The 24,064-nt window shown below is 43.2% G+C and overlaps 1 long non-coding RNA gene across 2 annotated transcripts in view; it reads left to right on the forward strand.

Moving 5' to 3' along the window:
- LOC140698157 (uncharacterized) overlaps nt 1-23,737 on the forward strand; it is a 65,437-nt gene extending 41,700 nt beyond the window's left edge. For both annotated transcript variants that reach the window (XR_012075713.1, XR_012075712.1), the window contains one exon: nt 23,600-23,737. This is a non-coding gene — a long non-coding RNA (uncharacterized lncRNA). The remainder of the gene's footprint in view (nt 1-23,599) is intronic.
- Nucleotides 23,738-24,064: the final 327 nt, after the last annotated feature.

The raw sequence follows: 24,064 nt of genomic DNA on the forward strand, positions 1-24,064 counted from the left end.
ATTTAATGAATGTGCTCTAACAGATTAGATGGAACTTTTTTATTTGTGGTGGAATTTATATAAAATCGAGTCATTGGCAAATAGAGACAGTTTTATTCTTTTCCAATTCTGTTGCCTTTTGTTTCTTTCTTGTCTGTTTGCTCTGGCTATGACTTCCAGCATTATGCTAAGTAGGATTGACGAGAGGCCACCATTTTCATGGTCATGATCTTAGTGGAAAAATTTCAGCCTTTCACCGTTGAGTATGTTAGCTGTGGGCTTGTCATATATTGCCTTTGTTATGCTGAGGTATATTCCTTCTGTATTTAATTTAAGAGTTTTCATCATAAACAAATGTTGAATTTTGTCAAGTGCTTTTTCTGCATCTATTAAGTGGTCATATGATTTTTATCTTTTATTCTATTAATGTGGTATATCATATAATTGGTTTGCATATATTGAATCATCCTTACATTCCAGGGATAAATCCTACTTCATCATGGTAGACAATCCTTTTAATCTGCTGCTAAATTTTGTTGCCAGTATTTTATTGATAAGTTGTGCATGTGTGTCTATCAGGGATACTGGCCTGCAGTTTTCTTCTCTAGTAATGCCCTTTCCTGGCTTCGGTATGAGGGTAATGCTCACCTCATAAAATGAGTTTAGGAGTGTTCCTCCTCTTTGATTTTCTTGGAAAGAGTTTGAGAAGGATTAGCTTTAATACTTCTTTAAAATGTTGGGCAAAATTTACCTGTGATGCCATCTGTGTCCTGGCTTTTTCTTCCTGGTGCTTATTACTGAGTCAGTCTCCGTATTAGCAATTGATCTATACAGATTCTCTGTTTCTCCCTGATTCAGTCTTGGTAGGTTGTATGTTTCTAACAGCCTGTTTCCTGTAGGTTGTCCATTTTCATGGCATATAGTCGTTTGTGGTAGCCTCTTACAATCCTTTGTATTTCTGTGGTGCCAGCTGTATCTTCCTCTTTCACTTACAGTTTTGATATGGGGCCTCTCTTGTCCTCGTAAGTCTAGCTGAAGGTGTCAGTGTTTTTTTGAAGAACAAATTCTTAGTTTTGTTTAATCTTTTCTATTTTCCTGTTCTCTGTTCCATTTATTTCTGATCTAATCTTTATTCTGTCTTTCCCTCTGCTAACTTGGAGCTGACTTTGTTCTCTAGTTCTTCGAGGTATAAAGTTAGGTTTTTATGTGAGATCTCTGTTTACTTGGTGTATGCATTTACAGCTACACATGTCTCTCTCAGAACTGATTTTCTCTCTTTTGTGTGTGATTTAATGTCTTACAGTGTCAGTATGAGTTGACACATTCATCATGTTCTTGTATGTAGTTCCTGTGGGTGTTTGCTTGTGGTTACCATGAGGCTTCTATAAAATATCTTAAAATTAGAACATCCTATTTTTATAACATGCTTTTCAAAGCTGATAACAACTTGATAGCATTTGTAAACTTTACACTTTTACTTCTCCTTGCCCGCACATTTTAGGTTATTGATATTACAGTTTACATATTTTTATATTATACATCCAATAGCAAATTATTATAGTCATTTTTTAAGTTTTAAACTTTTTAACCAGAGTTGTAATTTAATTGCACATTACCATGTTACAGGATCTAACTTTGATTCTGTATTTACCATTATCAGTGAGTCTGATGCAACCATCGTATGTTTTTATGAGGTTAATTAGCATCCTTTTTCATTGCACTGAAAGAACTCCATTTAGAGTTTATTTTAAGGCAGGTCTAGTGGTAATGAACTCCTTCAGCTTTTATGTGTTCAGGAAAATCATCTTTCCTTTATTTCACAAGGACATCTTTGTTGGGTACAGAATACTTGGTTGATAGCGTTTTTTTTTTTCCTTTTAATGTTTTAAATATATCATCCCATTCTCTCCTGGCATGCATAGTTGCAGTTGAGAACCCTGCCTAATGTCTTATCAGGTTTCCTTGTATGTAAACTGTCTCTTTTCTCCTGCTACTTTCAAAAACCTTTTTTGTCTTTTGATTGAAAATTTAATTACAATGTGTCTCAGTATAGCCCTATTCAGGTTTGACCTATTTAGGATCCTTTGGGCTTCAGGATATGGATGTCCATTTCCCCCTCCAGGTTTGGGCAGTTTTTAGCCATTATTGCTTCAAATGTACTTTCTGCCCCTTTCCCCCTCTCTTCTCCTTCTGGGATTTCTGTAATAAGGATATTTTTTCTTTTGATGTCACATATGGACAATAGGTTTTCTTTACTCTGTTTAAAATTCTTTTGGCTTTTTTCCCTCTGGCTGGACAATTTCAAATGTCCTGTCTTCTGTTGGATGGGTTCTTTCTTCTGCCAGAGTCAAGATGGCTGTTGAAACTGTTTATTGAATCTTCAGTTCAACCATTGTATTCTTCAGATTTGCATTTTTAGGGGGGATTGGGTTCTATTTCTTTAAAGTTCTCTTTTTTATGCATTGTTTTCCTAATTTTGTTGAGTTGTCTGTGTGTTCTTGACGTCAGCTAAATTTCTTTAAGAGGATTATTCTGAATTCTTTGTGTAAATCTCCATTTCTTTAGGGTCAGTTATTGGAGCTATTAGTTTCCTTGGGTGGTGTCATGCTAACCTGATTTTTTGTGATCCTTGGTTCCTTACATTGGTGTCTGTGCATTTGAGAAAGTGGCCTCCTCTTCCAGACTTTACAGGTTCACTTTAGCAGGGACAGTTTTTCATCAATAAACTCAGCTTGGATTTCTTGACGTGTCAGCTGATAACATCCTTGGGTAGTGGGGCTTGCTATCAGTGTCTGTTTTAGGGCAAGGTCACTGCCCAAGTTCTGAGGTGACAGCGTATTGCCACTGGCTGAGAGCAGCTGGATGAGTTGGATAGGACTGCTGGCTTTGTTCCCTGCAGAAGCAGTGCTGTGTGATGGACTCTACAGTGGCCTGGGTTCTCTGGTCAGGCTTCAGAGATGGTCAGGATTGGGTACCATACTCAGCAGTAGGTGGGGCAGGAGAACGGCCTCAAGTCCTACAGAGCTCATTGTCTGGGGACCCAAACCAAGCCAGACTGCACTGAATAGCCAGGCCAGATGGGGTCACCAGTTTTGCTCTGCAGCTGGGGAAAGCCATGGGCTGTGCTCTGTTTAAGCACACTCCAAGCAGGGCTTTAGGAGGGGCCAGCGGCTGTATTCAGCAATGAGCAGGGCTGTTAATTAGTGTCCCTGCTCAGGCCAGGCTCCAAGGCTGGCAAGGCTTCTATTTGGGTATCCAATTAGGTAGAACTACGTACCAAGTTCCCTGGCCTAATGGGCCACCATCTTAGCGCTGCAGATGGGTAGGGCCACCCACTCAAGTGCATTGTGATTTTAGTTGCATGATGAGCTTCACAGATTCCTAGGGGCTCTGGTTAGATTCTTCCTTAAGCCAGATGGGAAGCTGTGTTAAATAGTGGGCATGGCTAGAAATCTGCTTCCCTGCCCGACTGGGGCTACTGAACAGGCCCCTGGGCTGGGAAGGCTCTTTGTTTGGGGGTCAAATCAGACAGAAATGTGCGCTAAGCTCTCTGGACAGACAGAGCCACTGTCTTGGCTCTGTGGACCCTGAGTCACTGGCCAAGCTCTCTGTTCAAGTGCTGCCGGTGCTGACTGCAGGGTGGGCCACCGAGACCCCTAGACACTCTGGCTGCAGTTCCTGGTCGGCAGGGTTGGTGGCCGTGTTCGGCAGTGGGTGCAGGTATGGACCCTTCACTGCTGCGGTGGGGGGAGGGGGCTGCAGAGCAGGTCCCAGTGTTGGTAAGACTCTTGCTTGGGGCACGAATAAGGCAGAACTGAGCACCGAGCTCTCAGGCCGGAGTGGGTTACCGGCTGGTTCCACACGTGGGCAGACCTGCTGGCTGAGCTCACCACTGAAGTGTTGCTGGCCCTGGCAGCCTCCCCAGTGTCAGGTCTGACCCCTGGCCGGGCGGGGTCCGGAGCCACACTCAGCAGTGGGCAGGGCTATCAATTAGCTCCCTGGTCGGGGCGGACAGCAGAACCTGCTCCGCGGCTGGCAGTGCTCTTTGTTTAGGGTCTTGACCCAAGCCAGGATGCGCCCCAAGTTCCCTGGCCAAATAAAGCCACTGGCTTGGTTCTACAGATGGTCAGTGCTGCCCGCCAAGCTCTTAGCTCCACCTTTGCTGGGCTAAGTAGCTTCCCAGTTGCTCCAGACCGTTCACCGGTTGGGATGGGCCAGGAGCTATACTTGGCAGTGGGCAAGGCTATGACTTAGCTCCCCTGCCCAGGCAGAAAGGCAGACCAGATTCTGGAGACGGTAAGGCTATTTTTTTTAAGGTCCCAAATCAGGCAGATCTGTGGCCCACCAAATTCCCTGGTCAGACTGCACCACCACCTCAGCTCTGCAATGAGCAGTTACTGGTTGGGACTTTATTTAGGCACCGGCAGTAGGAACTCAGTCTACCAAGATCCAAATGCTGATTACTACAAGCCTCTCCCCCCTTGACCATCATAATCCAATTCCCAGTGGTCAAGTCTTGCAGATTCCCCCACCATCCTCATGGGATGGGACCCAAATTGACCTCCCTAGAAGCAACTTACAATGTTGGGGGAGCAGGAAGCCTAGCAGGGCTCTCAGTTTCCCCCTGGAGAAACCATAGGAGCGAGGGAGTCCTCTTACGCTTCTGATGCAATTTGTTTCAATGTCTGTGATGCGGGGGGAATGCTTCTTCCTCAACCCTATGTTCTAGAGTTTTCACAGTGGTGTCTTGTTCATAAATAGTTGTTAGTTACTCTTCTTATAATGGGAAGCAAAGTCAAGAATGACCTATGTGACCATCTTGGTGACATCACTCCTCCCACACTGATGTTTCTAGTTCTCCTATTTCTCCCTCCAAAGACATGGAAGGATTATACTTCCCCATACCTTTGAAGTTCAGCATAGCCATATGACTTGCTTTATCTAATGAAACGTGAGTCACCCTGAAGCCTGGTATTGAGATGTTGTCATAAGATGGCAGAGTCCCCATCAGATTGGACCCTTGTGGGACCACAGAGAGCAGAGCCTCATCTCAAACTCAGCTGGCCATGTAGCTTGCACAAGAGATAATCTTTTGTTGTTTCAAGCTATTGAGAAGCAGGATTTGTATGTTAATGCCGCAGAATCTAATCTATCCTGAGGGATACACATGCTTGCCAGTCCCTATATTAGAGACTGAATCTGCAAAAATTTCTGTGAGACAGACGTTATTATTTCCATTTCATAAGTGAGAAAACTGAGGTTCAGTCAGTAACATGCCCCAAGTCTCACAGTGAGTTAGAGCTGAAACAGTTGAAAGAGACCATTTCTGAGAAAGACAAGGCTTTGGGTTTGATGCTGGAAAGAGTCACTGGTTTCTCCAAAGGAAAACCTTTTCATAGGCTTTGATTCCTTCCCTTAAAAGCCTTAACTTTTAGAAAGATAGGACCAGCGTAGGGAACTAGCTCCATGCACAACATCTCCAAGACTGAGTCCTCAGCTGAGGTCAAATGAGAGTGACTACGGTGGAGGCAGAGGGCCGGGAAGAAATTATCTTTTAAAATAAGAAACTACATTCAAAAGAAAGGTTTTCTCTGGAAAGCAAAGCCCACAGGAGGCTGCAAATGTATCGCCATGCAGCTGCGACTGTTTCTAACCTGTCTGAAACAATGCCTGTTTGAACTGTAGGTGATAAAACAACATCATGGTGGTGGATGAGGTCATGTAGATAAGTGTATAACAGAGAAAATAAAAGACAAAGGGAAAGGAAGGAATTCAAGCTCTCAATTCTGGTGAATTAGGTATGAAAAAGCCACATCATAATACTGTGGGTTACAACCAAGGTGTTATTACATTATCTAAACTGTCCAATGTGAAATCTATGGAGGAATGACAAAATTTTTACTGTAGTAAGTTTATAAGCTTTTGGGGTGACTGGTCCATTAAAATCCTTTCCTTACTTGACCTGCTGTGATTTACATAAGATGATGGGAGTGCCTGCTTCTATACATAGAAAGCAAGAAAGGGAAGATGCCCAACTTCTTCGTCCTCTTAAAATGCTGTCCCATCTCTAAAAGCAAACCAACAGACAAACCAATTATCACTTTACCTGGAATGTTCTCCAACAAATGATGGGGACATATGGTCCCTGAGCACAATTAGCACAACTGCTGTCTAAAAGTGAACTATAGAAACTTGTTGTTTCATGCACTAGGAAAATAATGTTAAAGGAGGCAAAATGACGTGCATGGGGTCAAGGTAGGGAAGAACAAGGAAGCCCTTTGCTTTCCCTTGACCTGCACGTAGCCATCCCTCCGGTGTGGTCTGAGGTGTCACCAGTCAAGTACTCAGATGCCCTCTTTTTCTTTTCCCTACTTCCTTGACCAGTGTCTTTTACTTCATTGCAACAGCCCCCAAAATGGTCTTCCTGCCTCTAGTCTCTCCATTCCAATCCTGTCTCCAATTAATCACTGCATGTATTTCAAAATAACAATTAGACCTCATCCTCACTCTAATTTTAAGGCCTTCCATGGTCCCATATGATCCTCAAGGGAAATCAAAACACGTCATGACTCAGAAGGCCCTTCCCAATCTGGCAGATCTCCTCCACCTTTTTTGTCTTATTCCCTAGAATGTGCTCAAAAACATCCTCCCCTTTGGTTCTGTGGAACCACGGGGAGTTTCCTTGGCCTGTATTCTCACTCACCCTTTTTTCCTTCCAAGCTCCTATTTACTCAAAACCCAATCCAAACCGGGCATTTCCTTCTCCAAGAAGCCTCCCTAGACATCCACCCAACCCTCGCTTTTGTGAGGTGTATCTGATGCTTGCTTTCCTTTCTCTCTTGATTTGACCTTCACCAGTAGCTTTCGAAGTCACTGGGATCAGGGAATTAGTCTCATTAATTTTGTATCATGAGACATAATATATGAGGAAGAGAGGAGGAAAGGAGAGAAGGAGGGGACATGGGAGGATGGTAAGAGCAAAACAAAATAAAAAGAAAGAAAGAAAAAGAAAAGAATGCACCAACTCCCACTTTCCCTGTCTCTTGGTCCAGAGTCCTTTCTCCCATTTTATAGCTATTTTGGCAGTATCTGTGAATAAAATGTCACCATGAGGTATTTCAATAGTTAGAAGTATATTCCTTGTATTTCTGTATCATTCTCTTCTGTTTCAAGAAGTATAGTTGATATAGACGTAATGGAATGTCTACAGTGAGGAGTTATTGCCGAGATACTGCAAACTCAAACCCTGATGTTTGAGGTTGGGCGTTGAAACAAGATGACCATATAAAGATGGCACTAAAATAGTTTGTTATAGGGTTATACAATCTTTAAATAGCATCCATGGGTAATGTCCTATATGGATTCAAAAATACTCAGAACGCTCTGCTAGGCAGATACTACTGTTTCCATTCCACAGGAGAGGAAGTGGGAGAGGAGAAGGGCTTCTTTTGCAATAGATTCTTCAGTTGCAAGTCATTGGCAGAGCAAGAGATGTGTGCAAACCTCTGAACTTCACATCATTAAACTTCACTTTCCAGACACCCTGCTGAGCCGCTTTGCTTTAAATAAAAAGGCAAGGAAATTTCCTTGCCTTAAATGCTGCCCTGGGTGTGACTGCCCTTTGTTTGGGATTTTATATGCAGCTTTCTACTCTAGCGTTGTTACAACTCAGCACTTACCCACTAATCTTCTCCAAGGGAAGGAATAACAATCGTTTTCTTGGGCTTATACTCTCTTCCTAAGATCTCAAAATTACTATTTCCCGAAGATCTTCCCTGAAGTTTAGAGTGTATAAAACAAGGGTATATGAAAGAGAAAAATAAAAGCCATGGGTCCTGTGAAGCCAAGAACTCTTTGTTATAACCAAAAAAAAAAAAAAAAACAACTTCAAATGAAGATTTGATCCCTTTCTTAAATTCATGGAGGAGTTTTTGCATCAGTGTGGGGAATTTATCAGTGTCCCCTGCGCCTCTGTTTCATTTGTTGAGTCATTTAGTAAACATTAAGCTCCCTCATTGCACCAGGCATTGTTTATACATAGGACTGACTGACTTATAAGCGTAAAATCTCAGGTCTGGGGAGCATCTTAAATCTAGTGGAATCTCTCTTTCCTCCTCTTTCTGAATTTCCTTCTTGAATTCCCTTTGCGTTTCTATGCCAAGAGACTCTCTGTCCAGGACTGAATTGCTCTGCTGATGAGAATCTCATTGCTTCTGAGGTTCAGCAGGTTGCTACTTCCACTTGGTCCGTTTTCGAAGCAATCAGAGAATTCTCTCACCCGGAAGGAAGGACAGAAATACAGAGAGGCCAAGTCATGAGGAGACTTTGTAAAGCTTCCCCGTGGCACTGCGTTAGACTAGCCGACTCCAGCCTGCTTTGAGACAACAGGGACCCAACTGCATTTAAACAGTCACAGAAATTCTGGGTGGGTTTCTGCCTCTGAGCATCCCGGAGGACACTAACTAGGCGGGGCGCCCTTGTGTGCCAGACTCCCCCGGCACAGAGTGGGGCTGGCGTGGTAGGATTCCTCTCTGACCAGCAGCAGTATTTGGCCCCCTCACTGATTCTCTAAACTGGGTCTGTCCCACTAATAAAGCCCTAACGGTGGGAGCCGGCCGACTGCCTGCCCTCCTCCATCCAGGGGCCTCTGCTGTCCCCCAGTGCGGGCTGCTGAGCGTGAATGACCCCTTTGTCTTCATCTCCGATGTTTTGGCAGCGCTTCTGAAAACAGTGGTGAATGAAAAACCACATGGTCCTAATTGTTTTCTCTGGGATCAGACTGATTTCCTTAGGGTGTACACACACACACACACACACACACACACACACACACACGAGGTGCTTTGGGATCAAAACTGCCCTTAGGCTTCCAGCTAATACCCCAAACTATGATTTTTTTTAAAGTAGTATCGGCATACACACGATTTTTTTTTCAAGGGAGAACACCTCTCCCCAAGTTTAGTTATCAATCAGGTGACAAGAGGGTGTGATTTCCTTTCCAATTAAAAGGCACACTGAGCCAAGACCAGCCACCTGTCTATTTCAAGGAAGCTACTAAAACCTTCAGAAGAGGGGTGCAATTTCTTGAATGAAGGAACAAATGTCTAAACAACTGAATGTAGAAGAAAGGAAGGGAAGAGCGTGGAGGAAAGTGTTCGTTCCACACTGTGCAGATGCTGACTGGCTGGTCCCCTTGCCCCAGTCACTGGGTCAGGATATCTCCACTACTGACGTTTGGGGGTGGGTAATTCTTTGTTCTAGGAGCTGCTCTGTGCATTGTAGGGGGTTTAGTAGCATCTCTGCCTCTACCTGCCAGATGCCAGTAGCAACCCCCAGCCCCCATTTGTGACCATCAAAAATGCCTCAGACCTTATCAAATGTCCACTGAGTGGAGGGCTAGGGGGGCAAAAAAAATCATCCCTGGTGGAAAATCACCGAATTAGATGAATCAAAAGAACAAGAGTTGCAGAAACATTAAATGAGGGTGGACTCTTGACTTGGCAGCAGGGTAGGAAGCTGAGGTTTGCCTATTCCTAACCTGCCTTATAAAGTCACAAGGATTAAATGAGAAACCACACACGCTGCTTAGCACAATGTCAGGTGCACAGTGCACATGTAAATCAACATTAACTGGTATCAGTGTCATCCTCGTGGTTATTTCTGCCATTCACACGATGACAGACCTCTTGCTTGAGAGTAAGATGCTCTGTGCATGCATCTGCTGGGCTCATTTCATGCTGTTCATGTCAACCATCAATTCTGGAGTTTCCTGCCTCCCTATTTCAGACTCAGGAACAGCAGGGAGTAAAGACTCTGGCATCAGCCATGACCCCGTGGCTGCCTCCTGGGGTATGCACATGCTAGGGGCTGAGAAAGAAAGAAGTTTCCCACAGAAGAAACGGCTGCTGACATTTTAACAAGCACATGTGGAAGGTCTTTGGACCAGCCAGGGCCATAGGTCAGATCCCTGGTTCTCACAGTTTTCCTTCCTCCACAAGGAAAAGCCTTGTGGTGCTATTGGGATACCTTCAGCCTCTAGTTACAGTCTGGGAAGGATGAAGTGTGCCAGCAACCTGGTTACGAAAAGGATGCCCACGCATCACGCAGATGCTCACGACAACAGCCCCGTCCTCAGCATGGTCCAAACCCTGATCCCCAGGCCTGCCTCCTCTCCAGCCCTCAGCAGCTCTGTCTGCTTTCTCTCGCTTCTCTCCATCCTCACCTTGTGTTCTAGGAAGGCTCTCTGCTGCTTCGAAGATGGGGGATGGTGACGAGGCTGCTGCAGATCTCTAGCCACCAGGGCGTCCTCCAAACCACCAACCAGTATGCAAATGTGATCACCACCCCATGCCTAAACATCTTCCGTGCCTCTCCACTTATTTTGGACTGAAGTTCTCAGTCTGACACACTAGCACCTGAGTGTCCCGGCACCTGCCTACCTCCCCTCATCTTTCAAGGAGTATCTACGCTCATCACCCTCATTCCCTGTCTGCACCATGGGAAACAACCCCATACAATTCCCTGAAAATGTCCTACTCCTTTTCAGAACTGGTTCATCCTCTTGGTACTGTACACAGGATGCTCAGGGCCAATGACCAGTGAGTCATCAGGAGCCTGCAAAAGTGTTTGAGGACTGGAAAACATAGATGTATAGGATTGTATATTTGAAAAGAAAATGGAGAAATCAAAATGAATAAACATTTAATTTAACATCCACAAAACAATATAACTAGTCAAATGTAATTCAACTCATACAACTCTACATAGATATAATGAATGAAATTATATAAATAATGTTATATCTGCCAAAAATGAAAATCGAAAGTGTGGTATGAGGTGTGTGTGTTTATATCTATGTTTGATACAGAATGAGGCGGGGTTCCTGTCAGAGACTGGAATGTGAAAAAGTCGTAAAATGTCTCTCTCAACCATAGATCTTTGCACGTGTTCTCTTTTGTCTAGTTTTACTGAGATATAATTGACATGCAAAACAGTTACTGCGGATGACTTGACACGTACGTACTGTGAAATGATTACCGGAATAAGTTTAGTTAACATCCATCACTTTACAAACTTTTTTCCTTGTGATGAGAACTCTTAGAATTTATTCTTAGTAACTTTCAAATATACCATACAGCATTGTTAACCATAGTAATCATATTGTACATCACCAGCACATATTTATCTAAGTGGAAGTTTGTATGTTTTGAACACCTTTTCCCAATTCCCCCATCCCCTGCCCCCTGCTTCCGGCAACTACAAATCTGATCTCATTCTATGAGTTTGGGTTTTTTTGGTTTTTTTTTTTTTAGATTTTACACATATGTGAGATCATACAGTATTTGTCTTTCTCTTACTTATGTCACTCAGCATAATGCTCTCTATTTCCATCCACGTTGTCACATGGATGTCAAGATTTCCTTTTTTATGGCTGAATAAAGTATTTCATTGTGTGTGTGTTTATATATCTATGTGTATATATATATGTATGTGTGTATCTCACACATACTTTATCCACTTATCTGTGGGTGGACACTGAGGATGTTTCCAATCTTGGCTGTTGTAAATAATGCTGCAATCTACATGGAGGTGCAGGCAGTGATTTCTTTTCCTTTGGACACATCCCAGAAGTGGGGTTGGTAGGTCATACGGCATTTCTACGTTTAATATTTTTGAGGAGCATCCATGCTGTTCTCTGTAGAGACTGCACCAGCTTACATTCTCACCAGTTTTGCACAAGGCTCTGTCTCCTTGCCAGCATTTGTGTCACTTGTATTTTTGATGGTAGCTGTTCTAACAGGCACGAGGTAATGCCTCACTGTGGTTTTGACTTTCATTTCCCTAATGATTAGAGATGTTGAGCACCTCTGTAATGTATCTGTTAGCCATGTGAATATTTCCTTTGGAAAAATGTCTGTTCTGGTCCTTTGCCCATTTTTGAATTGGATTATTTGGGGTTTTTTGCTGTTGAGTTGTTAGTTTCTTACATATTTTGGATACTAACCCCTTATCAGATGTATTACTTTCAAATACGTCCTCCTACTCTGTAGGTTGCCTTTTCATTTTGTTTATCATTTGTTTTGCTGTGTGGAAGGTTTTTTCAGTCTGGTATAACCCAACACAGTTTTTTTTTTTTAATTTTGTTTCTCATGCTTTATCATTTCCTAAAATCATTGCCCAGACCCATGTCAAGAAGCTTTTCACCTATTTTCTTCTAGGAATTTTATGATTTTATGTCTTGGTTTTGAGCCTTTAATCCATTTTGAATTAATTGAGTGGAAGAAGATAGGAGTCTAATTTCGCTCTCTTACATATGAATATCCAATTTTTCTCCAGCACCATTTATTGAAGAGAATGCCCTTTCTCCACTGAGCATTCTTGACTCCTTTGTCAAATATTGGTTAACTGTATATGCATGAGTTTATTTCTGGGCTCTTGATTCTGTTCCATTGGTCTAAGTGTCTATGTTTTTTACATAGCTTTATAATATAGCATGGAATCAGGACATGTGATGCCTTTAGCATTGACTTCTAAGGATTGATGTGGCTATTTCAGATTTTCTGTGGATCCATATGAATTTTATGATTATTTTTCTACTTCTGTAAAAATTGTTATCAGGACATTGGTAGGAATATCATTAGTGAATAGAGGGCTTTGAATATTATGGACACCCTGACACCTATAAACCTATAAACACACAGTATCTTTCCATTTATTTGTATTGTCTTCAATTTTTTTCATCAAAGTCTTATAGTTTTCAGTGTAGAGATATTTCACCTCCTTAAATTTATTCCTAAATATTATTATTTTAGGTGCTATCATGAGTGAGATTATTTTCTTTACTTCTCTTTAATTACTGTTTAATGTATAGAAATGCTACTGATTTTTGTATGTTGATTTTGTATCCTGCAACTTTACTGAATTCATTGAGTAGATCTAACAGGATTTTTTTGGTGGTCTTTAGGATTTTCTATACATAAAATAATGTATCTGCAAATAGAGAGTTTTACTTCTTCCTTTTCAATTCTGATGTCTTTAATTCAGTTCTCCCTTCCTTCCTCCCTCCTTCCCTCTCCCTCTCCCTTCACCCTGCCTGCCTGCCTTCCTTCCTTCCTTCCTTCCTTCTCTGATTGCTCTGACTAGGACTTCCAATACCATGATGAACAGGAGTGCTAAGAGTGGGCAACCTTGCCTAGTTTCTGATCTTAGAGGGAAAGTTTTCAGCCTTTCACTTTTGAGTATAATGTAAGCTGTGGGCTTGCCATATGTGACCTTTACTACATTGAAGTACATTTCTTCTATACCTCTTCTATACCTTAGTTGAGTTTTTCTTATGAAAGGATGTTGTGTTTAACCAAATGCTTTTTCTCTGTGTGTTGAAGTAATCATGATTTTTATATTTCATTCTATTACTGTGGCGGATCACATTTATTCCTTTGCGTATGTTGAACCGCTCTTGTGTCCCAGATGTGAATCCTGCTTGGTTGCGGTGTATGATCCTTTCAAAGGTGCGGCCTAATTCGGCTTGCTAGTATTTTGTTGAGAATTTTTGCATCTATATTCATCAGACATAGTGGTCTGTAGTTTTCTTTTCTTTGTTTTCTCATCTGGCTTTAGTATCAGGGTAATGCTGGCCTGGTAAACTGAGTTTAGCAGTGTTCCTTCTTCAACTTTTTGGAAGAGTTTGAGAAGGATTGGCGTTCATTCTTATTTGAATGTTTGGTAAAATTTACCACTGATGCCACCTAGTCCCAGGCTTTTATTTGTTGAAAGCCGGTTTTATGTTTGTTTGTTTGCTTGCTTTTCTTTTATTACTGCCCAAACTCCTTATGGGTCTGTTTAGATTTACTGTTTCTTCCCAGTGCAGTCTCTGTAGGTTGTAATTTCTAGAACTGTATCCGTTTCTTCTAGGTTGTGCAGCTTGCTGGCCTACAGATGTTCAGAGCCCCTCTTGTGATCCTTTCTATTTCTCCCCCTTTCATTTACAATTTTGTTAATTTGGGGCTTTTCTTCTTTCCTTGTAAGGCTAGCTAAAGGTCTGTCAATTTTGTTTATATTTTCAAAGAACTAACTCAGTTTGCAAAAATCTTTTCTGTTTTCCTGTTCTCTCTTTATTTCTGCTCCAATATTTGTTATTTCCTTCCTTCTAACTTTGGGCTTACTTTGTTCTTCTTTTTCTAGTTCCTTGAGGTGTACACTTAAGTTGTTTATTGGAGATACATTTATTTCACAGACGCATTTATAGCTACAAATGTCTCTTAGAACTGGTGTTTATGCATCCCCTAAGTTCTGGTATGTTTCCATTTTTGTTTCTCTTAAGATACTTCTACGTTTTCCTTTTACTGTTAGATCTTGGGGTTGTTTAGGAAGAGTGCTGTTTAATCTCCATATATTTATACATTTTCCATTTCCCCTCCTGTTACTGATTTCTAGTTTCTGGTCAGAGAAGACACCTGGTATGATTTCTAGTTTATTCAATTCACTAAAAGACATGTCTTGTTGTCTAGCATATGATCTATCCTAGAAAATGTACCCTGTGTATTCTGGTGTTATCAGAATGTTTTTATGCGTCTGTTAGGTCCCTTTTGTCTGTAGTGTTGTTCGCATTCTCTGTTTCCTCACTGATTCCCTGTCTGGATGATCTGTCCATTATTGAGAGTGGGGCATTAATGTCCACAACTATTGTTGTATTATTGTTTTCCTTTTAGTTCTGTTGGTATAGCTTGATATATTTGGGTGCTCCAATATTGGGTCCATTAATATTTACAATTATTATATCTACTTGACAGTTTGACCCTTTATAATTATATAATGAGCTGCTTTGTCTCTTTTTTCCATTATTAGCTTAAAGTCTGTTTTTTCCTGATATAAGCATAGCTACTCCTGCTTTTTGTTACTATTTGCTTCAAATGCCTTTTTTTCAAAGTTCCTTTACTGTCAGTATATGTGTGTCTTTGAAGGTAGAGTAAATCTCTTGTAGGCAGCATATTGTTGGCATCTTGCTTTTAATTCATTCAGTCATTCTGTAGCTTTTGATTGGAGAATTTAATCCATTTATGTTTAAAGTAATTATTGAGACATAGGACTTATTATTTGCCATTTTTTAAATGTTTTCTATTTTAGATCCCTTATTACCTTTTATCCTGCTGTTTTCTTTTGTGATTTGATGCCTTTTTTTTTTTAAACTATGCTTTAACTTCTTTATCATGATCTTTTGTGCATCAGCTACAGGGTTTTATTTTGTGGTTACCATAAGGCTTACATACAATATCTTAAACTGTAATGCCCTGTTTTAAACTGGTAGCAGCTTAATTTCAATAGCATTCCTAAACTTTACACTTTTAGTTCCCCCCTCCCATTTTAGTTTACATATTTTATATGTATATCCAATGACAGATTATTATAGTTCTGATTATATTTAATACATTTGTTTTTTCACTTTTAAAGTAGAATTCTAAGTGAATTACGTGCCACCATTTGTATATTAGAGCATCTGACTTTGACTATGTATTTACCATTACCAGTGAGTTTTATACTACCTTCATATGTTTTTAGTAATGTTAGTAAGTATCTTTTTGCTTCCACTCAAAGAACTCCCTTTAGCATGTCTTTTATGGTGTCTAATTATGTTGGCTCTTCTTTCTTAGAGAAAATTGTTACCTGTCTTTTATTTCTGAAGGACAGCTTTGCCGGGTATGTAATTCTTGGGTGACAACCTGTTTTCTTTCAATATTTTGAGTATAAAATCCCATTCTCTCCTCACCTGTAAAGTTTCTGTTGAGAAATCTGCTGGTAATTTTATGGGGTTTCTTTGTATGAAACTTGTCTCATTACACTTGCTGCTTTCAAAACTATTTTTTTACTTTGACTTTTGACAGTTTAGTTATAATGTGTGCTGTTACTTTATTCATGTTCAACTTATTTGGGGTCCTTTGGGCCTAATGGCTCTGGATGCCTGTTTCTCTCCACATGCTTGGGAAATTTTCAGATCTTGCTTTAGGTAGACTTTGCCTCTTTCTGTTCTCCTTCTGGGATTCCCATGACACATTTATTGTTTTGTTTGATGGTTTCCCTTAAGTCCTATAAACTTTCTCCAGTCTTTTTATCCTTTTCCCTTTATGCTCCTCTGACTAGATAATTCCAAATGCCCTGTCTTCTAGATCACTGATGATTTCTTCTGCATGATGGAGTCTGCTGTCAAAGCTCTTTCATGAATTCTTCAGTTCAGTTGTTGTATTCTTCATCTCTACGATTTATGTTTGGGATTTTTTTTTTGATGGTTTATATATCTTTGTTGAACTTTTTATTTTGTTGATGCATTTTCCTAATTTCTTTTTGTTGTCTGCCTGCTATTCTTATAGTCCTTAAACTTTAAGAGGGTTATTCTAAAAATTTTATCTAACAGTTCATAAATATTCACTTCTTTAGACTCAGTTATTGGAGCTTTACTAGTTTCCTTGGATGGTGTCGTGTTAACCTGATTTTTCATTATCACAGATTCTTTACATTGGTATTTGTGCATTTGAGTAAGTCTTCCCTTCTTCCAGACTTGGACTTTCACTTTGGCAGAGATAGCTCTTCCTAGTCAGCTCAGCTTGGAGTTCTGGACATGTCAGCTGGTAACATCCTTGGGCAGTGGGGCTTACTATCTGGGTCTGTTTGGGGGCAAGGCCACTGTCAAAGCTCTGAAGTTGGGTGTGTGTTGCTACTGGCTGAGAACATTTGGATAGAACTGTTGGCTTGGTCCCCTGTCCCAGTACAGCTGTAGGATGGGCTCTGGACTGGCCTGGATTCTCTGGTCAGGCTTTCTAGATGGTCAGAACTGGGTACTATACTCAGCAGACAGCAGGGCTATGAATTAGCTTCCCTGCCCAGGTGGAGTGGCAGAGTGGGCAGCAACATCAGCACAGCTGGGTGTTAAAGGACCCATGTAAGGCAGGACTGCACACTGAATTCCCTAGTTGGAAGGCGCCACTGGCTTTGCTCTGCATACGGGGAGAGGCACTGGCTATGCTCTCGGTTCAAGTTCTACTGTATGAAAAGCCATACGATGGGCTACAGAGCTTCCCATGTGCTCTGGTCAGATTCTGTGGTCAGGCAGGCTGAAGGCTCTTTTCAGCAGTGCTGGGAGTTGGAATCAGTTTCCCTACCTGTGCAGGATCACCATGCAGGCCCCAAGGCTACGGGGTCCTTGTCTGGGACCAAATTAGGCAGAACTATGCACCCAGCTCCCTGGCCTGACAGGCTGCCGCCCTGACCATGCAGATCGGCAAGCCCAGTAGCTGGACCCCACTGGAGTCGGGGTCACTGGATGAGCCGCAGATTCCAGGTGGCTCCTGGTTAGGCTTCCTGGTTAGGTGGCTGGAGGATGTATTCAGTGGGTGAGGCTCTCAATTAGATTCCCTGCCCAGGCAGGGCCACAGAATAGGCCCCAGGGCCACTAACTTGGCTGCCATATGGGCAGAGCCACTGGCCGTGCTCTCCACTAAGGGGATACTGGGCTAAGAAGCTTGCCATGTGCTCTGGTCAGACATCCTGGTTGGGCAGGGATGGGAGCGACACTCAGCAGTAGGAGAGGAAGTGGACTGGCTGAGCCGGCTTCAAGGCCAACACCGCTTATTATTTGGATTTTTGAACCAGGCAGACCAACTCCGTGATGAGTTCCCTGCTCACACTGGGCCACCATTGGGTCTGCAGATGAGCGGTGCCTCTGGGAGATATACTTGGGCACCACTGCCATACGCACTTGGTCTGCCAAGACCATCAGCCTCACTCTCCTTTTCCATTGCTACCTGATCTCCAGCATTCAGGTTTCTCATATTCCCCCATAATCCATATGAAGTGACATATGGGCCTTCTGAGAAGCAGCCCGCAGCGCTGGGGGAGCTGGATGTCTGCCTTGGGCTCTCTCGTGCCCCTGGAGGAACTGCAGGCTTGGAGGGGAGGTTAGTGCCCCCTGGGTGTGGAGCTGCACCAGCCCTGGGGAGGGGCGGTGCTCACAGCGTGTAGCGGTTCCCCTTACTCATCTAACGTTGCCCATCTCATTCTCGGGGGTACGGGGCATGCTTCAGCCTCACCTCCACGTTCTAGGAGTTTTACATTGGCTAGTTGTTAGTCTTCTCATAGATTTTCTAAAATCAAGAACAACTTTGTCACCATCTTGATGATGTCACTCTGCCTCTGTTCTTTCTGCAGAACATGTTCCCTAGTCTCTCCACCAGGGACATTGTTTCTTACTCTTCAAGACTCAACTTGGATGTTGTCTCCTCCAAGAAGCTACCCTGAGGTCTGCCTCACACAGCCAGCTCTCTCTCTCTGGACTCCCTGTGTTCTCTCTCAGAACTTCCCATTCTCTCTGTGAGTCTGTGTCTCTCAGCAGATTTGGGTGATTTACAAGGAAGAGGACTGTATTTTGTTCATGTTTAAGCAGTCCCCTAGTGCCTGGAACTGACTGCACCATGAATAAGTATTAACTGCTAACAACGACAATAAGGACAACAGGGACAGTTGCCTAGGTGCAATGAACTGGTAGACCTAGAAGCTCAAGTCTCAGCCTTTGAGGGAGGTGCTTTTTTTTTTTCTTTTTTCTGATGCTGTGGTCATATCAGGGCACCCTGTGCTCTGAGTATGGGTCAGGTCATGTCACAACAGGTAGGTGATCGTCAGCAGTATGACAAGGTTTCTCTGTGCAGACCACACGTCATAAATGACACAGGCCTGTCTCGGATCCTGTTACTCTCAGCCACTAGTCCCTCCAGAACCCGGCATGGCCCTTCTGCATGAACTCAAGATCCCGAGGGGATTTCTCAGGCTCTGAACAAGGGACCAGCTATGCTGGGGCTGCGGTGGCCGTGAATGGCTTTTGTGGCTGAGGAAATGTGGAAGGTGAAATTCTGAGCAATTCAGGCATTGTGGCTGCAGTCCCCGAGGGTATTGTAGAAATTTCACAAGACCCTGTTTCTTTTTCCCCTTTCAGGGGCTGGAAGGGAAAGGAGGGGAGACGGGAGAGGCATGTTCTTGGTTCATGAAACAGATGCTTTGTTTTGTTGTGTTTTTATCATTACTCACAAAAACTGGTAAAAACAAGCTGAAGTACCCTTGGGCAATAGAAGAGAAATGGCTTTTAGTGTGAGTCAGGCTCGGGTTTGAATCCCAGCTCTGCCACTTAGAGTTTGTGTGAGTTGGGGGAAGATGACATAACTCGGACAAGCCTCCATTTCTTCCTTTGTAAACTGGGCATAACGCATCCCTCGAGGATCTGGTATGTGTGCTGGAGTCTCTGTATTTAATAACAAGCAGGAGGGGAAAAAAGTATCAAGCAGGAGAGGGTCTTCGTGGTTCATGTTCATCGTAGAGCATGTGTCCTAGGTGAGGCTGACCCTGGCTCCACCACCACCCCCTCATTCCTTCACCTGAAACGATTTTGCCATCTTTGGGAACAGAATCATAAAAGAGAAAAACGCTTTCCTGAGGAATCCTGCTTTCAAGGACTCTAAAGCAAGCCAGTGGACCATGCTGCAAATGTTAGGACTCGGTTCTGTTTGAGTCTTCCTCCAGGTGACTGAAGACATTTACTCATGTGAAAGAGGCTTCCAGGGACGTGGGAGAAACCCTGGAGTGGGTTTGAGTTACGATCTCAGACGTCTCCCGCCTACCCACTGGATGGCCCCGGGGGAAAGCAGCAGTGATGTCCCTACAGTTTCAGGGAAGTAGCGCTGTTGACAAAGTGCTCTGCTAGCAACACGAGTCACCTTCGCAGGTGTGGCGCTTCTGTTAGGCCCCGGGAGGTGTACCAGTTGTATCAGCCTGTGATATTCCACTTTACCTTTTCAGAGTCCCTAAGAGGTGTCTTCATCTACGTTTATCCCCGTTAATATAAAAGCTTTTTCACTTCAGAGAGGTTAAGTGAAAAGTTATACAACCAGTAAGGGACTGAATGAGGATTTGAACCCCCAGAACTGCTATTCCACCCTGCGGGGCTCCCTGGACCTTAGGAGTGGAGTAATCAGACATAGCAATAAAACTAGACGATACCTAGTTACATCTGCATTTCAGATAAACAACATTTTTTTTAGTATAAATATTTTAATATATCTCCGATATTACTTATACTTAAAAATATTTGTTATTTATCTTAAATGTGAATTTAGCTGGGCATATGCATCTTATTTGGCAGCCCCCCTAAGGAGGCTCATGTCACGTGAGCAGGGGAGACGTGGAGCACGTGGAGCTTTTCCCGAGGCACCTAAGGTTGTTCTCATGGAAATGCGCCCCTTAGAAATAGTAAACACTGTCTTCCATGATAGAAGCTGCAAGAATTTTAGAAAAATTTAGGGGAAGGAAATCTCCAGAGGCGATTTAGAATATGTTTTCTAGATAAACTTGATATGAGTCTAAATACTCCTTGAGCAAGAATTCCAAGTCGACAACTGACATACACAGTGGTCAGAAAACCCAGCTGGGTGAGCCCAGACGCACCCAGCAGCTCGCACTCCGACGCTCACAGGTCTCCCTTGGAAGCCACGGCAAGGACCGGACGTGGGGGCCAATACTTACTGAACCCCTACTATGGCAGTGCTGTGAGGTGTGATAACCCGTTACCGATGGACATACGGAGACAGAGAAGTGACCGCCACATCTTATGAGTGGTAGAGCTGACGCTGATGCAGGTCTCCCTGAATCCTACACCAGCATCATGCTGTGTGGTTCATGGGGATCCGGGGGGGGCTACACCCTGATGATTGAGATATTGTTGGCATTTGTTGAGTAGTGCCATGCAACCAAATTCAGATTGGTTTCTTTTTTGTAGTCATGCTACCTGAATGTTCCACTCTCTGTTCATCTGTACCTGTCTTGACTCATCCTTCAGGGCCTATCTCAAACTCTATGCTTGATGCTTTCAGTGGGATGTAGCCTGACTGTCGTACCCCAGAGTTTCCTCTAGCTCAGTTTCCAGTGGTCTACAGATCTGGCCTCTGGTAGCAACTGGGTGCTTCCTCTCCCACTGCGTCCTCTGCTAGTGGTCTTCCACACTGACTGGAGAGGACACAGAGCACAGTGGTTGAGAACACAGGCTCGGGGGTCCCTCTCCTCACTCCACCACTTACTGCCTGTGAGGTCTTGGGCAAATGGCATAAAATCTCTGCCTCAGTTACCTCTTCTTCACTATAGAGCAGATAATAAAAAGTATCTACCTCAAGGGGTTGTCATGAGGAGCAAGTGAGTTGATGTGCATAAATCACTTAGAACAATGCCTGGCACAGAGTCAAGTGCTCAACACGTGTTATGTGAATACCATGAAAGCTGTGACATCCGTCATGATTGGAACTTTCTAGATGCCAAGCCCAGAGCTGAGAAGCACACATGCATCATGTCATTTTATCCTCACAACCACCTTACAGGGGGGTACAAGTCGCATTCACACAGTGATGGGGTAGGGAGGCAAACCCTGGGTCACCATGGAGACTGTATTTGCAGTTCTAACCTTTCTACTCTCGTCTCATACTTTCTTCTCCTTCTTATGGTTTCTTGAAGGTACTTCCACATGGTGGTTGACTTGAGCTACATTATTTCCTCTATTTACATAATCCATGAGGAGATAGAAACATTTTCTCCCTTCACAGAATGGAACGCTACCAAGTCAAAACCGTCTTTGTGTGTATGTGCACGTAGAAGGATGTGTAGAGCAGGGTTGAATGAAGTCATTTAAGAGTGGGTGTAAGAGTTAGTTTGACCCACCTTTCAATCTGTGAGATGCCTTTGATGTGCAATGACGTGACCCCTCCAGGCCTCAGATTCCTCCTTGAGTCATGAGGGTATCAATATAAAATAATTAGTTGTGGATGTGTCTTGTATATTCAAATATTTTATTTCATCTGTCCCTTTAGTCCTTGAAATAATAATTTTTTAATTAGCATATCATTTTACTAACCTCAAGCGGAAGTGGAGTAGGGTGCAAACTCAAGGAAAGTCTTCATGATGGGGGCCGCGCATTAATGCCCACATCTCGGTTGGCCTCAGAACACACTGCACCAACAAATCATCTCTCTTAAGCAAGCAAACCATTCTTCAGCTGATGTGTGTAATCACTAGAGGTGCCCACCTCCATCCCTAGCCTCCAAGAGACCCTAGGCAGACACCACTGCGAATGAACAGGGGGAGGTCTTTTCTAAAAGCCCTGAATAGGGTTTGTCTCAGCCACAGGTGAACAAATGAAATGAAACACTCCAGTCCGAGACCCACGCTGGTAGCCTCAGAAAGATACCGAGTCTTCACAGACCAGCAAAGAGAAGATCAAAGTTGATGAAAAATTACGCGTGGCATTCGAAGACACAACATGAGACATAGCATCATTCTTGGGGTATACCCAGGGATACCGAGTCCTAACTGTTCGGCCCTGGGCAAGTTTGTCCACTCCTCTGAACCTCGGCATCTGTATCTATGAATCTGTGAAAGTCATCCCGCTCAGGATTGAGAGGGGTACAAACTGAAGTCACAGATGTCACAGTGCCTGGTATGACTGCTTCCGACCAATCGTGTTATTTCGTTAGGGAACCTGTTTTCCCAAGTATCAATCTCACCCTGATTCATAGCACACATATTTCTGATTTGGGGAAGTAATGATTCTTTTATCAATCCGGTAACTTCTGTGGCCATTGAAATTCAAAGACTCTTGTCCTCTGCTATTTAATGACATTGATGTGCTGGGTTTCCCCTTCTCACCCACTCCTAGCTCAGTTATCAGAGTGAAAAGATGGAGCTAGAGCTATAAAAATATGATTGCATTGCTGCTGCAACTTCCCAAACTCAGATGGTTATAACCTGATGCAGGGCATTCCAATTTTAACTGTCGACTGCTGTTTTTATTTCATAAAGCCACTAAAAACATCCTGTACTGCTTTTATATACATCACTACCTTTATGGCTTTTGTGTCATAATAAAAGGTGGTTCATTGGAAGCTGAGGATTTTTTTTTTCAGTAGAAAAATAGCCAACTTGGCTATTAAGACATTTCTGTCTAGTTTCTCTGCCTTCTAACTGTCCCACGCAGACTATTTTCCCCAAAAAGCTATTTATAAGGCACTGCCCTGTTCAACCTTCAAAGGCTCCCCATTACATTGGTTTTGGAAGGCCCTAGGTCCTTAGCCTGGCTGTGAAAGATGTCTAGCATCTGGCCTCGTAACTCACCGATATAAAACAAAACACCTAGATGGCGCTTCCTTTTTGAGCGCTCGTGACTTTAGACACAAAGTGCTTTCACCACCGTTTCTGGGAAGCCCTTCTGCCTTGCTTCTTTCTGTCTGTTGACTTGTTATCAGTAAAAATCCAGCTTGCTACCCAACCTTTCCAGGAATTCCTCCCTGGGATTTCTTGCTCTCCTAACCCTTAGCAGCACTCACCCCTCCCTCTCTTCTGTCACTAGCACCATATTCTGCCCAGGCTTTGGTTGTTGCCTTGCATTGTCACATGTGGGACTCTCTCTAGATCCAAAGTTCCCTGAGATTAGGAGACAGGCCTTCTAGCTTTCTCCTGCGCTGTGCCTGTGCCGCACACTGTGTGATGATACACGAGGAAAGGAACAGTCTCTAGGAGGAAACTCATCAGACTCCTCCTCTTACAGAGGTTAAACGACTCAGCCCCGGGCCCATGGAAGTTCACGGTGAACCACCTGAAGCCCAGTGCAGGGCACTTCCCAGGAATGAGGAAGAGAAAGCACGACAGGTGGGCGAATGGACGGACAGCTGGATACGTGCCTGTGTGCACTGTGAGTAGACACCTGTCAGTTCTTTGATTCAAGGGTGTGGGGGAAAGCCTGATAGTAGAGAGATGACAACTAATGTGTGCATTTGGTAGAGATGGCAGTTCCTTTCTAGTCCCCCCAGACTGAGCAAAGGATATCCCAACAGGCCTCAGGGGAAAGACAGGTCTCTGGGCAGCATTATAGCTGGTGGGTTCTAAAGGTACATTTTTGATCTAAAGGTACATTTTGGATTCCCCTACTGTATCCTCCCCCCGGTCAGTGTTCTCCCTCCCGCTTCAGGGTCTTTGCCATTCAAATCCCAGACCCACTTCACTATCACAATAG

This window comes from Vicugna pacos, chromosome 9 (assembly GCF_048564905.1).
Source record: "Vicugna pacos chromosome 9, VicPac4, whole genome shotgun sequence".
Lineage (NCBI taxonomy): Eukaryota > Metazoa > Chordata > Mammalia > Artiodactyla > Camelidae > Vicugna > Vicugna pacos.